At 42.2% G+C, this 15,588-nt stretch overlaps 1 long non-coding RNA gene across 1 annotated transcript; it reads left to right on the top strand.

The window, feature by feature from the left end:
• The first annotated feature begins 1,517 nt into the window (after nt 1-1,517).
• Nucleotides 1,518-5,191, top strand: LOC119005800. The gene is made up of 2 exons (XR_005070588.1): nt 1,518-3,135; nt 4,895-5,191. It is a non-coding gene; the product is annotated as an uncharacterized LOC119005800 (long non-coding RNA).
• Nucleotides 5,192-15,588: the final 10,397 nt, after the last annotated feature.

Raw genomic sequence — 15,588 nt, 5'->3', positions numbered from 1 at the left:
CAGGCTCCGCCCCCTGCTGGACGTCATGCGCTACTACAAAGAGCTTCTGACGGTCACCATGGCAACGACGGGTGGCGGGTACCATATAGTCTTCTTCTTCTTCTTCTTCGTCTTCTTCTTCTTCTTCTTCTTCTTCTTCTTCGTTGTTGTTGTTTTTCTTCTTCTTCTCTTTGTTGTTGTGGTTGTTGTTGTTCTTCTTTTTCTTCTTCTTCATCTGCTTCTCTTTATTGTTGTTGTTCTTTTCTGCTCCTCTTCCTCCTCCTTCCTCTTCTTCTCCCTCTTCTTACTTTCTTCTTCTTATTTTCTTTTTCTGTTCTTCTTCCTAGTCTTCTTCCTCACGTTGTCTTCTTCTCTTCTTCTTTTCTCCTCATCTTCTTCTTTTCTTTTCTTCCTTTCTTTCTTCTCTTCTCCTTTTCACCTACTCTTGCTCCTTCTCTTCTTGTTCTTATTATTTTCTTCTTCTTCCTCTTCTTACTTTCTCTTTTTTCTTAATCCTCATCTTCTTCTTTTCTCTTCCTCCCCCTCCTCTTCTTATTCTTATCTTGTTCTTCTTCTCAACAAAGTTAGCTTATCAGAGCTTTGAGTCACTCATTATGTTACTCATTATGGGTTAGTGGTCTATTTCATAATTAAACCCTCACAGTGACACAGTAATACCTCAGGAATCAGGAATCACTGCCTCACACATATTTCTATTAACCAACTTTGTTCACGAAATACAACATCAACACACAGATGTACAACAACAACATATGGCAGGTAGCAGATCGGCATACAAACAACAAAGTCAAAGTGAAGGCTAAAGAAATCGTACCAACTACATTTAAAGATACACAGCTTTACCATGAGTGGGAACATTTGTCAGATGTTTGTGTCATAAAAACTTCCACCAGCATTTTTACACCAGTAGATGTCACTGAAGGACCATAATAGAATTGCACTCTAAACCCACAATTCAACATTTTACGCTCCAGCATTAGAGGTTTAGTCAGTAAAATTATTAAAAAGATCAAATGGGCTTCATGATTTAGTTTTATTCTGATCTCTTCCTTCATATTCTCGTATATGTTCTCATTCTGTTTCAGTGAATTTATTTCATTGATACCAGCTACAGCTGCAGCCTTGATGTCATCCTCTGTGGACTGGAGAGATTCTGCAGATATATCAGTTGTAAAGGGAACGAGGAAAATTGTGTTTTCTTAAAATGATGACAAGTGAGATTTCTGTTATATGAAGAGAGTAGCAGATGACGCACGCGGGTGCCATAGTTCCTAACTGGATGGCACGGTGCTCGATCTGGCGACAGAAACAGGAACATCAGGAAAGATGAGTTGATCTCATCTGTTATGCTTGGAGAAGGACAGGGGAGGGAAAAAAACATGTGCCATCTGGTGGTAACATCATGACAGCTCTCCTCAAACTCCACAAACAAACTCCCGTTCGGGGGAGTCACAGGCTGATTCCCGCTCAGGGTGTTCTGGCTGGTTCTGGAGGTGTGTGGGGGGGGGGGAGAACCAAGGAGGGATGAGAAGTTCAGGGAGACAGTGTGTTTGTTTTATCCCTGTGGGTCAGTACCAGGAGCCAAAAGCTGATGTGGGATTCACCAGAGAACGTGTCTGTGCAGAGATCTGACCAGCTACATGTAAAACAAGGAAAAGGAACAGAGGGGGTAAAGGTCCTCACATTCTTTATTCAAGTAGAAGTAAAAGAGTACAGACTCTGAAATGTACTCAGAGTATCAGAGTAAAAAGTCTCTCTCTGAAGGATGTTTGTGGTCAAAGATAAATGGAGCTCATGTCTCATTAATATAATTCAAAGATTATTCAAGTTAAAGGTATAAACAGTGGGATCTGTCCCAGCTGTTCCTGAACACATAACAAAGACAGCTGATTGTTGAGTTTCATTCCCAGGACGTTGAACAGACACATGTTGGGTTGGTAAAGCGTCCCGAGCAGCAACAAAGAGAGAAAATAAAAAAATCCAGGCAGAGACACTAACACGCTTCTTCTCCACATTCCAGTCTCCCTGTCTGTCTCTTTACGTCTTCATGGATACGTTCAAATTTTTCGGTCAGCCATCAGCCCACAGCCTCAGTGTTTGACGAGCTGGGAATGAAACTCAGCAATCGACTTTCTGTGAAGTTGGACCTTTAACAAACATCTTGTTAATCATGGCCGCCTGGCTCCACTGCCCCAATCTGATTCTCACTGTCGGTTCCAGATCTGGTGTAATCTAACTGCCTCGTTCGCACAGACTTTCTGCCCACGCACATCTGACAGGATGCTTATTGTTACACCACCCTACAGCAGTTGTTGTTGGAGCGCCGTGCGTGTGTGCCGTCCCCATTTTGGTCTGTCGAAAAAAAAAACCCACCGGCACATGTGGACATCGCATGGGATAAAAACCTTTCCCCGCGTGCCACATCTCTCATCATCAGCCCCCGTTTCCAACCCACCAAAAGCCCCTCTTGCTCCTCCTCTCGCCCTCATGGTGGTATTTTCTCAAACTCCCAGCCGATTTATGGCTTGCGGGTCCGGCCTATATACAATAACTGAGGCTGAGTTGTCGTCAGGTCTGTCAGAAGCCCAGAGGTGTCGCCGGACGGGACGGGTGATGAAGGACAAGCTATTGAAAACAGTTAGCTCAGCCTTTCGATTGCAGTGGAATTGTTTTTACACCAAACACAACATGGCAGAGGCACCGGCCGGGCGAGAGTGTGTGGGTAGAGCCAGGGTTTCTTTGGCTGAGTCAGTGTTGTGGCTGAGGGTTGACGACACCATCTATCCAATACGCTTCACAGGGAGTGTTCCTCGAGGGACCCGCTGCTAATTAAACACAGCTGGATCGAACAAATTAAACAATTAAACCAGGTCTCTATCCGTTGTAATGCAAGTATTATCATTTATTTATCTAAAGCAGCGGACTCCAAAATATAGTGTGTGTCCTGTCAGAGAGCAAGGCTGAGGTGTGAAACAGTTTATGGGCCGAGCTTTCAGAGCAACGAGGTCGTCTCCGCTGCACAAACATCTCCCAGATGGCTGCGAGGAAGTGAGGGAACAGAAGAGGAGGAGGAGGAGGAGGAGGAGGAGGAGGAGGCTGCTGGCACGGACAGCAAGGGAACCCATCGATGCCAAAGTAACTAAGGGACAGTGGGAAGATGGCTGTGTGTGTGTGTGTGTGTGTGTGTGTGTGTGTGTGTGTGTGTGTGTGTGTGTGTGTGTCTGAGAGAGAGGGAGAGATCAATCATGAAACACAATGGTTAGTAATTACAAAATTGCAAAAGTATGAATCCCTTTTTGTTGAACTTACCTCCTCGTTGTTACAGTGGAGCAACGGGCACAATCCTGTGTGTGTGTGTGTGTGTGTGTGTGTGTGTGTGTGTGTGTGTGTGTGTGTGTGTGTGTGTGTGTGTGTGTGTGTGCACATTACTTCTCTTTAGTAAAATACCACTGATATTTGGTTTTTGACCTCAGTGTTTGAAGATGTAGCGGCTCCCACGGGTTTGTGAATTTGAGGAAAATATCAACCACTGCAGTTTCTGAAAACAGACACGGGTCACTGAAGGTGCTTGAATTTAACATTTTATGCAAGCAAGAGTTATTTTGATATAATTTTTTGAACATAATGTTAGAAATTAGGCTACACTCAGCTGTCTGCGTTAGTTTAATTTATATCATGTTGGCTATTGTTTTTGTCTGTGGCAACTGTTCGACATTTAACTACAAAGTTGAATATAAATGTGCATAAATGTAAATGGCGCACTGCACACACCTCATATCATATTGTTTAAGTTACACATATTGGGTCTTTGAATTTTAGGGAACTGGTCCTGGAGAGTCCTTGAATTTAACATTCAAGAAAGTGTGAGAACCCCGACACTTGCTTTTTAGTGTTAAAGTTAAGTTAGGTGCAGGTTAAGGATTGTAGGACAAACATAATAGTTAATAAAATAATAGTAATCAAATAATTATTGAATAGGGAATATATTCTGTCCCACAGAGAAATCATTAGACTTTGAATATCTTAAGATTGTTGTCTGTTATTTTATTATTTACTACGTTAAACTCTGTAGCGGTCTGGTTTGCTCCATCATCTAAAGTAAATATCTTCCTAAAATAATGCAGCATCATAAACCACACAAAGGAAAAACATAATCTTTGATTAAAATTAAACTAAACATCATGTCTTACAGCTTCAAACAGGCTCATCTGACAGAATGTATCTATTCAATTATTATAATTCTAACGAATAGTTTGTCTTTGTGCAAAGCCTGACCTACAAACATTGTCTGTAATACTGTGTGTGTGTGTGTGTGTGTGTGTGTGTGTGTGTGTGTGTGTGTGTGTGTGTGTGTGTGTGTGTGTGTCAGACATGGGATGGGCCAGGAGGATTTAATTTACGGGCCGGACCATCTTGCCGTGTAGCTGTGACATGTTTATCAGGGAGCAGAAACACATGCTGTCAATGATCACTCGTTGTTTGAGTATCAGTTATCTCAACATTAAGGCCCATTAGTATTCTCTGGAAACCAATTCAATTAGCGCTCTCCAGGGGCCCCGGGGCCACAGCACCACATCAGTCAGGCCGCAGACGAGAGCGGCTGTCACGGCCAGGACCTGTGTGTGTGTGTGTGTGTGTGTGTGTGTGTGTGTGTGTGTGTGTGTGTGTGTGTGTGTGTGTGTGTGTGTGTGTGACAGAGAGAATTTAGAACTGAAAATTTGAAGAAATCCAACTGCTTTTACTTTAATATCTTTAAGCTGTGGAGTGTCTCATCAGTGCAGTGACAGAGGGATACAGTTAGTGTGATTGTGTGGTTGATTGTGAGTATCTTTGTGTACCTGTGTGTGTGCAATAAGTGAACTGTACTGGATGTTTTGTGTGTCTCTAACTCCAGCAGGTGCTGCAGCTGTAGTGCTCCCCCTCAGGTCATCGTCATGGTAACACCTGTTTTAGGTGGACAGGACGAAGGCCCTGGCCTCGTCTTAATCCTGGTAACACAGCTGCCCGGATTACCAGCGCACCTTGACCTCCGAGCGTATGAATCCCTCGCTTCCCGGGACAAAGCTGTCGGCCGGTTCACCTGCTGATGGAGAGATAAGGCGAGGAGGAGACGTCGGGCCGGACCGGGTCTGATACACATCACAGACGCTGCTTCAATTCATTAAATGAAAAAAAAAAAAAAAAAAAAAAAGCTGGCGAGCCGGCTCAGTGTTTTAGTTGATGTATCAGATGATTATCAAAACTCAAATCAGCGAGTCAGTGCCGTTCACCTTTGATAAGATTTATTGTTGTTGAGCCGACGGTTAATCTGCAGAGATTTCCATGACTATGTTTTTAATCAAGCTCAGATGCTTAATACTTTCAGAAGCTCCTGCAACTCATTTCTTACAAGTTAGGGAGGCAAAGTCACGGCCCTCATGATGGACCATCATGTGACTTTATTTTAATACGTTTACTACAGAATCATCTTTTGATCACATTTGAGTTGAGATACATTTATCAAGTCTAAGACTGAAAATATGTTCAACAGTCAAATTCACAGAAACCTCGCAGCTGGTCCTGTCATGTCCAGATTTGTTGTGATATTTCACCTTTTTAAAATGCTTTTTCTGCTCAGAGGTGCAGCCATGTTGATGTGTAATGAGCGAAAAGAAGTAATCTGAATGATGTTTCACTATCTTTACGACAAGCTTTAAAAAAAATATCTTTTAGGCTGACAAACTTCACGTGTGTAGTTTATTGGACAATTCAAATGGGATCAGAAATATTTTCCAAGCTGCATCTTTCGGTGATTCGTCTTGTATTTCATCAAGCAGCATGATTCACCTCCTGTAGCCCTCAAAATAAACTTAAACGAGACATAAATCCAGCAAATTCACCAGAATAAATGTCGGCATTTTGGTTCCTGCAAACCCCAGACAAGCATATCAACATTCAACATTTGAGGCAGCGTTTCAATATTTGCAAGTGTGACATTGTGATATTTTTGACAAGATGTCTGGAAAATTTAATTAACCTTAACGTGGTTTTGTGGTAAGTTAAAAACAAAAAGTGAATCTCTTGGTGGGGAGTATAATGACCACGATCAAAAAGGTAAAAAGTTTGAGGAAAAGACCCAGATTGAAAGATAATATAATTGTACTTTAATGTAATATTTCTTCAGTAACTTAATTTAGAGATACAAAACAATAACATGTTAATTTTCTCAGTCCTGCACACTTTAAAAGAAGACTTTAATGGATATTTAATGTCCACAACCAAATAAATTAAATCCATTCAGTGTTTCTACTGGTGTTCTTAAAAAATAAACATATCAAAGCAGGTAATAATAATTAAAAAAAATAAATAGCCTAGAAAAGGTGAAGATGAATTCAAGGACTGGTGATGTTTTAAGTTTAAGGCGGCACACACGGCACAGTGAACGAGCAGAGAGGGACGGAGGGCAGGCGAGAGGCCAAGTGGCGAGTTGAGAGAGAGGACATGATTGGCTTAAGTCAGTGCAGAAAGATTGTTTCCTTTGGCCCTGTGCTGCGATTTCCTGCCCTGTGATCATCTCTTCCATATGATTAGGCCGATGTGCAGAGCATGCAGTCATATGACGGGCTTTGCTCCGCGCCGGCTGTGCCGACAAATGAAGCAGAGCGGCAACAGAGTCAGCAGGCGAACACACTGAGGATTAACTGCAGCAGAGAGCGAGACACACAGGTGATGTCGGTGGAGCTGCGCAGGCTAGCTACATGTTAGCAGTGTTAGTGTGCAGGTTTGTGTTTCTTTTGTTTGCTCTCTCACCTCCTCACACACACTTTCTGCCCCTCACTGACACAAAGCCCCTCGCCAAAAGTCCGAAACTTCCCTTTACTTTATTGTCAGCCCTAAAATAAAGTCTAAAATGTGCTTTCTTTCCTAACATGTCATCAGTCTCAGGGTCTGGTGCTCACAAACACAGATGTATAAAGCACATTCAGGGATATATGCACACACAGACAGACACATAAATGCAGACCTAACCAGCCCTGAGTAGGGTCTATGTAATATAATTAGCCCAAATCAGTGACCTCCTTTTCAGACCCTACACAATGCCAGAGGGGCCCTGCTCTCCCTCAGCACGGCCACCACTAACCTCCACAGCTGGGACCTTCAGGCTAATGGAGACGGCGACCAGTGAACAATGTGGGACCGTCTGCCAAACACACTGTATTCATGTGTTTCTGTGTGTGTGAGAGAGATAGACTAGAGAGACATGTTGAGCTTTTTCTTTTGAAATGCAGGGAGCAGCTTCTTTACCAAAGAAAAAAACATGCCAGGAAAATTAGGATTCTAGGTTTCTATGTCTAAATGTGCTTAATCTTTAAAGTTTATCAGCCGCCATTTTCAAGGAAGAGACGTGCAGATATTATGGAAACACGATAAATGTTGGAAGACGATGAGAGAAACAGATCAGTTAAATGATGCTGAGTTAGATTCATCCAAACACTGTGAAATTCTGCGTTTAAATAACCACTAGATATTCACACAGATTGGGTTTGTTTGCTCGTTTGCATGTGTTTGTAATTACTGACCTGTATTTCTAATTCACTTACTTTATTCATGTATTGCTTGTGTATCTAGAGGAGCTGAGCAATATGGCAATACTGTGATACAAGATATAAATCTCAGTATTTTGAAAGCTCATCAGTCTCCTTCATGAAATGCTAACAGGGCAACAAAATCAAATATTAAGATATTTTTTGATAGCACCCTGATGTCAAGTTCTGTTAAGTAAGTTAATGCTACAGGAATGATTTACTGAAGTCAACTTTACCTGACATGAATTACATCACTTTGGTAAGTTATGTGACGAGACTGAATGTAGTTATTTAACTTAAAGCTTATCTTTTCCAACAATCCAACCTAAGTGAGACCGTTAGACAACAATGATAACAGTACGAGCTATAATGTGTTATATGTGAACTGTTTGAAAGTGTAACCAGAGCATCGTTTGTTTGTATTTGTAAGAAACGTTGATAAACTCATCAAAGAAATGATGCTTTAGGATTTGTAGGACGAGTCGTCTGAGATTATCTAATGGTTAGGAAATGAGACTCAAAGATCAACTTTCCTTACAAATAGCAGCTTTAAGAAAGTGAGAACATATTGACGATAATGATACAATATCCATATGTCTTCAAATTTCTGTCCAAAGACGGCACGATGAGAATCTCGCACTATAACTACAGTTGTGCAAAGTGAAGCTATAACTCACTTTAAACCTGCTCTGACAACACTGTGATTACAGAGATGAGATTTAATTGATAAACTACAATAAAGTAACATAAAGATGTTTCTACACACAGTTTTTAACGTCTCCTCACAGGAGCCTGAACGAGTGATGTGAATAAATCACCTGTTCTCTCTCTGCGTCTGTCCGTCTCATCCTAATGGCTTCGTCTGCCTCCGTCTGTGTTTACTTCTCCCGACTTCACCCTCCCTCCTCTTCCAGTATGTGCCCTCTCTCTCTCTCTGTTTTTCTCTCTCTCTCTCATTACCACAGCGATTTTTGACTAATCCTCCGACTAATCCTCTGCTACAGACGTACCTGATCAAGTATTGGGGAAGCAACCTGGAAAAGCCAATTGCTTTAATGAAGGTGAAGAGAGGCCTGACTGTTTCAGAGAGAGGGAGAGAGGTGGGAAGACCCTGCTCGAAAGTGTGTGTGTGTGTGTGTGTGTGTGTGTGTGTGTGTGTGTGTGTGTGTGTGTGTGTGTGTGAGTGTGTGTGCGAGTCGACCGCTGTGACCTACACACTCGGCGAGGTTCTTCTGTCATTTGTCAACACCCTGACGGTTTAATCTTTCCTGCCTGTGCAAGTATTAAAAGATTATGAGCGTTCTGCATGGCTTCATGCACGCCGCATAAGGGGCTGTTTCTCGTGGGGCCCCTCCACTTCATTCTCAGGGGGGGGAGACGGAGGCCGACCGGGGGAGAAGCAGTGGAGGTGTTTGAGGGCATTTCTTTGAGTTTTACTCTACTTTCTCCCTGAGATGTGGGAGAGAAACCGTCTGACATTTTGGCCACTTCACCACCGTGTTATACCGTGGTTTGTTTTGTTTTTAGCTCGCTGGCAGAAGACTTAAAGAGCAGGAACGTTTTAATGATGCATTAAATGTTGGAAATTCCACTTTCTGAGAAGAAAAAAAATGGATTGGATTGTTCTTATAAGTCTGAGTTAACCCTTCACTAAGACCTGGGTCTCACTGAAAACTTGACCCGGGGTGCGTTGTGTTTTCGTCAGACGTGGCAGTGACATTTCTGAAGAGTTTGTAGATGTTGTTTTTCAATAATTTGTGTATTTGACCTCACATCTACCTTTAGACTCATTGAGGTTTCAGTCGCAGTTTGGTACAAAAAAATACTTTAAACTAAAATAATAGGTCAGTGTTCCCTTCTGGTTTCACAGGGCACCAGATCAAAAGTTTGGTTTTGAAGTTATAAGTGACATAAGACCCAATGTGAGATGACAAGAACGTACGCGACGAAAAAGAAGAAAAGGAGACGAGAGAGAAGAAACATCTATCTGCTTCATTATGTAAATATCCATATAGAAAGATGTACCTTTCTTTAGATTATTGTTCTCATAAATATTAGTTTCAGTCGGCAGCAGTACATTTAAAAACTCAACATTTGGCTCCAACAGACAGAACTGATTTCTCATTTCTGAAACTTGTGATTTTGGTGCGTTCAGTCTCCATTGTGCACATGGTACAAATGAATGATGTTTTATAATGTGACAACACTTATGGTTGAGGACAGAAAACAGCTCTTTAATTTTAGAGAAAGATCACGATCAGTCAGAACAAGTCTCGTTGACGTCTCCTGTAAGAGGCTCATCCGTCCACAGCGAGCTCTGTAACATCAGCTGACTTCATCCTGTCGCTCCTATTAAAGTCACCACATCTGGTAGAGCTTCTTGTCACTTGAATATAAACATCTGTCGGGACACCTGCTGCTGAAACGACAGGTGACGTCGCTGTTGGGCGGAGAGTCTCTATGACGTCACAAATGAAACGACTTTGGACCGCAGTAACTCAAGTTTGTTCACGTAGTACAAGAACATATTCATATCCATCACAACGTCCACAGAGGTTAACATCAAGATCTCAGGTCATTCTACATGACAAGAGTTTTGTTGTGTACACTGTAGAGAAACACTGCCACAGTTCCTGCCTGTCTGTCCATCTGTATGTGTGTCCAACAGACCAGCTCAGACGTACAGACGTATATTTCTTCCAGGCAGAAGTGTGCGACTGTGCGTTTTTTCATTAACACAGAGTCCAGGTACTGAGGCGAGGTGTAATAGGCTCTTTCAGCGCCTCGCTGGCCGGCGTGCTGCGGTGATCTTTCAGCGGCTGGGCGCCCCGCTAACACCTCTCTCGCTCACTGCAGTCCTTCAATTAGCAGTTTATTATTGCAGGGGCCCTCAGCTCCGGCCCCCAGGCGCTTATAGCTACATGCCGATACTGCTACTGACAGTCGGCGAGCTGTGTGTCGGAGAGAGACGGCGTGCCGGAGCGCAGAGTGACACCTTTCAGCAGCCGGCTGTGGAGGTTTGTGATGAGACGTGCAGCGAGTTGTGTGTTCAAGCCCCGGCAATATACAGATCCACTTGTGAGTGTGTGTGTGTGTGTGTTTATCTGCAGGTACCGACTAAGTTCTGCCCCGATGAAACATGTTCTGTACAGTGAAAGTATGGACGCATGGAAAAAATGGCTGCCCAATCAATCAAACATTACTTTTTTCAGCGTTTGCATTTTAAAGGAATGAGCAAAAAAGTCAAATTCAGTCATTATCTGCTCATTTCAGTTCAGTTCAGTTTCAACAACTGAAATAAAAAAGGCGACTTGTTTTAAAAGGTAAAAAACGAAGGATCAAGCAGAAAACGGTGAATCTGGTGTAATTCAATTCCCTGACAGCCCTCAGATCCCACACTGATTTGAAGCGATGTTATTTACACTACAATAAAGATTTGTAAGTTACGTCTTCTCAACTTAATTTGGCATCTTGCGGCTTCCGGAGACTTGGATTACTCCACTGGTTGCAAAAAGATGTCTGATTGTATTTAAGCTTATGAGGAAACAGTCTTCTTATATGTACATTTTGTAAATCATGGTGATTAAGAGTGAAACAGAGGATAAATCAGACTTTGTTTCAGGGCTACTGTGTGATTGACAAAAGCCACAATCCATCCCTGTGTAGCAAAGTTAATTATCCAGACTTTAATTACAAACCTGTCAAAAACTGGTCGTTCGGGCGTTCGCATCTGTCACCATCGTCTTCAAATCAGCAGATCATCGTCCGAACTGATCAATTATCACAAGTCATCAGCTGCACGATCACAACGAGGAGCGTCCTGACGGAGTTCTGGGCAGAGACGGGAACGCTGAAACTGGTTTGAGTTGTCAAGTTTGTTTCACCGCAGAGCTCACACACACACCTCACTGTGTGTTTGTGAGTGTGTGTGTGTGTGTTTTACTGGGTGGGAATGGGTTAACACAAACACACACACACTCACACACTCACAAACACATACACTCATACAGAAGACTGACAAATTGTGGGCTTCTCTCTCTTGTTCTTTGCATGATGAGAAACTATGCACACACACACACACACACACACACACACACACACACACACACACACACACACACACACACACACCCTCCTTGCTCTCCTGCCAATGCGCTGCTGGTTAGATATTGTTAGGATTCCATTTGCCATTTACATTTTCTCTGCTTGACATAATTGAGGAATGGATGCTCTTATGAAAATTAAACTCTCAGTCCTCCCGGGTTACTGTAACCCTGTTAAAATGTAATGAGATTCTTTATGCGTCGTCTTGTGATTTTTTTATTAAATAGAATATCAGTATGACTAATTCCCCGGGCCCAAATGTGGACTGGGACACCGCATTATTGATAGGCCAGTGCATAAGTGGTCTCTCTTGGCCTGCCTCTAATGGCCTAATAATGCATTATACCAGTATCAGTGGGCCTGTGGCTTGCAGTGCTTATTGTCGTTATTGAAAACACCTGGGCGGACCATTCATCAAGGTTAAATCACCAGGGCCCATCCGTTCATTAGGCTGTCAGTAAACATCTTTATTTAGTTTCGGCTGCCGATACTGACAGAATGGAGGCACGAGGAGCCCTGACGAGCAGCTGTGGCCTCCCTCGGCGTCCAGGAAGACATGAGGACACCGAGCCACGACGCTGGCCGCGGCGAGGCTCCCGGGCCTACACGGTTGGTCCACGACCGCCGGACCGAGCCTCCTCCCCCCTCCCTTCCCCCACTCCCTCCATGTCAATTCGAGGGATGATGGAGCGGAACGGATTAGGTCGGCCGTTCCCGGAATAGAGGCCATTTTTACGATGGCTGTGCATATTTATCTTCTCTGATGATTGTTTTGAGTGTAAGCTGAAAAACTGTCGAGAATTTGGAGTCTTTTTTTTTTTTTTTTTTTTCCTGCCCCTCGTGACGGATGGCTCGAGGTTCTAACGAAGAGAGATCGGCCGGGTCGAGGCGCTGGTGGAGAAATGATTGACCTCATTGACTCTCATCTTTAGTTAAGAAAGCAACTTGACAAATCATCACTGCGCAGGCGGCAGGCAGCAGTATTAACATATTCATACGGAGACTAATTCAACATACATACGGCTTCTACAGCTGACAAAGAACCATTAAGTTAAAAATGATGAGTAACACTTGAAAAAGATGAAAAAATTGATTCGATTGCAAAGCTTTAATTACTTTAATCAATATATACTCAGGAAAAATGTGAGATTTATGCTACAGAAGCACTTTCATGCATCATTTGACACACAAACATTTGATTTTTAATAATTTTTATGAGCACGACTGGGGACAAAGACTAAAAATACCTTTTTTTTTACGACTTAGTCTGTATATAATAATTTAACAATTACATTTTGATACAAAAAACTTACATTTAGATGTTTAAATCAGTTTTTAGTCCAACATGCCTGGCTTAACTTTAATTAATTAACAACTGTGATGTAAACCTCATGACTCACACTAAATAATATAACATCATTACACTATAATAAGAGGCAAGGCTCACACACAGAGAAATAACTCTTTGTCTTCTCATAATTAATTTCTTTACAGCCAGCACAGCAACAGTGAACAATTTAATGAATAAATTAAGGCAGGTTGGAGAGAATAAGTGACGACCGCCGCCGCGTGCTGCAACACAAATTGGGCCCTAATACGGTCGACCGCGACGTTAACAATTAATTCAACGGAAAATTGCGACAAATTACGCAGATGAGATAAAAGTTTCAGGCTTTAATTCTGATAAAAAATGAGATTTAAAGAAGAAAGAAAGAGAAAGAAGCCAGACTCTGTTTTTATTGGTTTGGATTCTAATCTGGAAAATGGGCTAAAAATCAAACGCTGCCATCGCTGCTGCTGCTTTTAGCTCAAAATAAATGATGAGGGGAACTTCTGGAGATTACAAAAGCATAGTGGTGAAGAATTCGCTGACTTGTGGTTCAGTAAGACGAATGATGTGTTGGTTCATCAGTTTATCAGCGCAGATGTTTATCGGAATCACTGGGAGGTTTTTTTTTTGTTTTATTTTTGGTCTTGATGGCAGCAGGATGAGTCACACGGTTGAGCTGCGAGGTCCCACATGAAACAAAGGCTTTTAAAAATGAGTTATCTTGTCAAATATTTGCTTTGCTTTTTCCAGGAACGTCTGAATTTCCCTGGGACAGACGCCAACTCGTGTTTGAGTAAAAGTAAAGATATTTTGAGGAAATACAGGCCGAAAGCATCGACGTAAGAATGATTCATGGTAGAAAAAAAAGGTTGGAAAGTTTGACTTTCACGTAACTTTTCCTCACCTTCACGTAACAAGATGATCTATAGACACACGTGTGGTTTGAAAACAGTTTTTAAAAAAAGTATATGTGAGTAAAAAAAAACATGAATTCTGTGAGGGCTCGTCTTTCTGTTATACGTTTGATTTGACGGCGTTATAAACAGATAAACGGAGGGACGGAACATGAAAAGGTCACAAGGAGACAGATTACAGACAAAAGAGCTGTGTGCTACCATCCACACACACACACACACACACACACACACACACACACACACCTCTGGCACACTTGGACGAGACAGCACATGTGATACGGGCGGCCGGCGGTGTTGATGAATTGATGTGGCGGGCGGCTCTTCTCCTGCCAGCTCGGGACACACAGCTCGGATTCATGGGAACCAAAAAGTTCCAGGGAACAATATATCTCTCAGAGAGTCCGAGGGAAGGTGGGCGGGGGGGCGTTAAAGAGCCGAGCACGTCTGTCACTGAGCTGGACCGGGCCCCCGGGCCCCCGGGCCCCCGGGCCCCCGGGGCCTCACACCAAACACAAACAAACACCAACAACGAGACCCAGAGATTGATGCACACACACACACTCGCGTAGACTCAGAACCTGCATTCAACGTATTATCTCAGTTATGGGTCGACATGAGTGAGGAGATGTTAAAGTTCTGATTGTGTTGAAGAACATTAATAAATGTTTCAGGAGGCTGATTTGCTTTTTATCTACAGAAATGTGTCTTTTATTGGAATCTCCGTAAAAAAATAACCTTTTTTTTAATCAGGATTGAGGAAAGATGGCTTTAGTGAGCAGGTCCAAACCAATATAAAGGACATTTATACACATTAAACATATGTGAAATTTATATTACATCATGATTATCTTGAAGTCAAAGATCTTTAGTGGCAAACTGTTATTCTTCAGTTGGCTGCAGAGGAGTAAAATATTTAAAATATTGTTTTGTTTTATGCAAACGGTGACTTGAGAATGTGAATTTTGTGACACTTGATTGACGTTTTTAGTTGATCTGTCAAATTGGTTTTCAACCATCCACCACAACTGTATATGAAGTTGACATGTGTAATATTTCTGTACCAGTGGAAATGGACTGACGGGTGTGTCCAGATTTATCTCCCTGCACTAAACATACAGAAAAGCGAATCTAAAAACAAAATTCCTCCCAAAGTTGTGCCTTGACCGTCCCTCACTCCTCAGGTTTTATTCACATTTTTAATGTGTGTCTTTGTTCTGTTTCGTCTGCAGCTCATCCAGAACTGTCTGCTCCGAGATGAAAAACAAGATTATTATTGTTAAACATACATTGTGTTATTCCTCCTCCGACCTCTAGGGGGAGATAACAGCATGAGAAGCGTCCTGACCTTCTGCTCAGAGAGGACGAAGTGCTGCAGAGACACAAGAGAGGAGCGTCAGGGACAAAACACACATTTAAAACACATTTCTTCTGTTTTCTGGATCCTTTTAACCAAAGATGTAGAAATTCTCTGATGCCTTGTGATGCTACAACCGACTTCAGATGATTTAACTCCATCGTTTGTTGTTAAACTCAAAGAAAAATGTCCAATTAAAGGGGAGAGATGACTTAAATTGTTGAGAAACATAAAAGATTAATATTAAAACACAGAGATGCAAAGTTAAATTATTAGAGGAAAATGTAAAAAAAGAAAATTAAATAAAAATATCTGCAC

This window comes from Acanthopagrus latus, chromosome 17 (assembly GCF_904848185.1).
Source record: "Acanthopagrus latus isolate v.2019 chromosome 17, fAcaLat1.1, whole genome shotgun sequence".
NCBI lineage: Eukaryota > Metazoa > Chordata > Actinopteri > Spariformes > Sparidae > Acanthopagrus > Acanthopagrus latus.
Note: the sequence above shows the minus strand (reverse complement) of the source record. Positions and strands in the feature narration are given on the sequence as shown.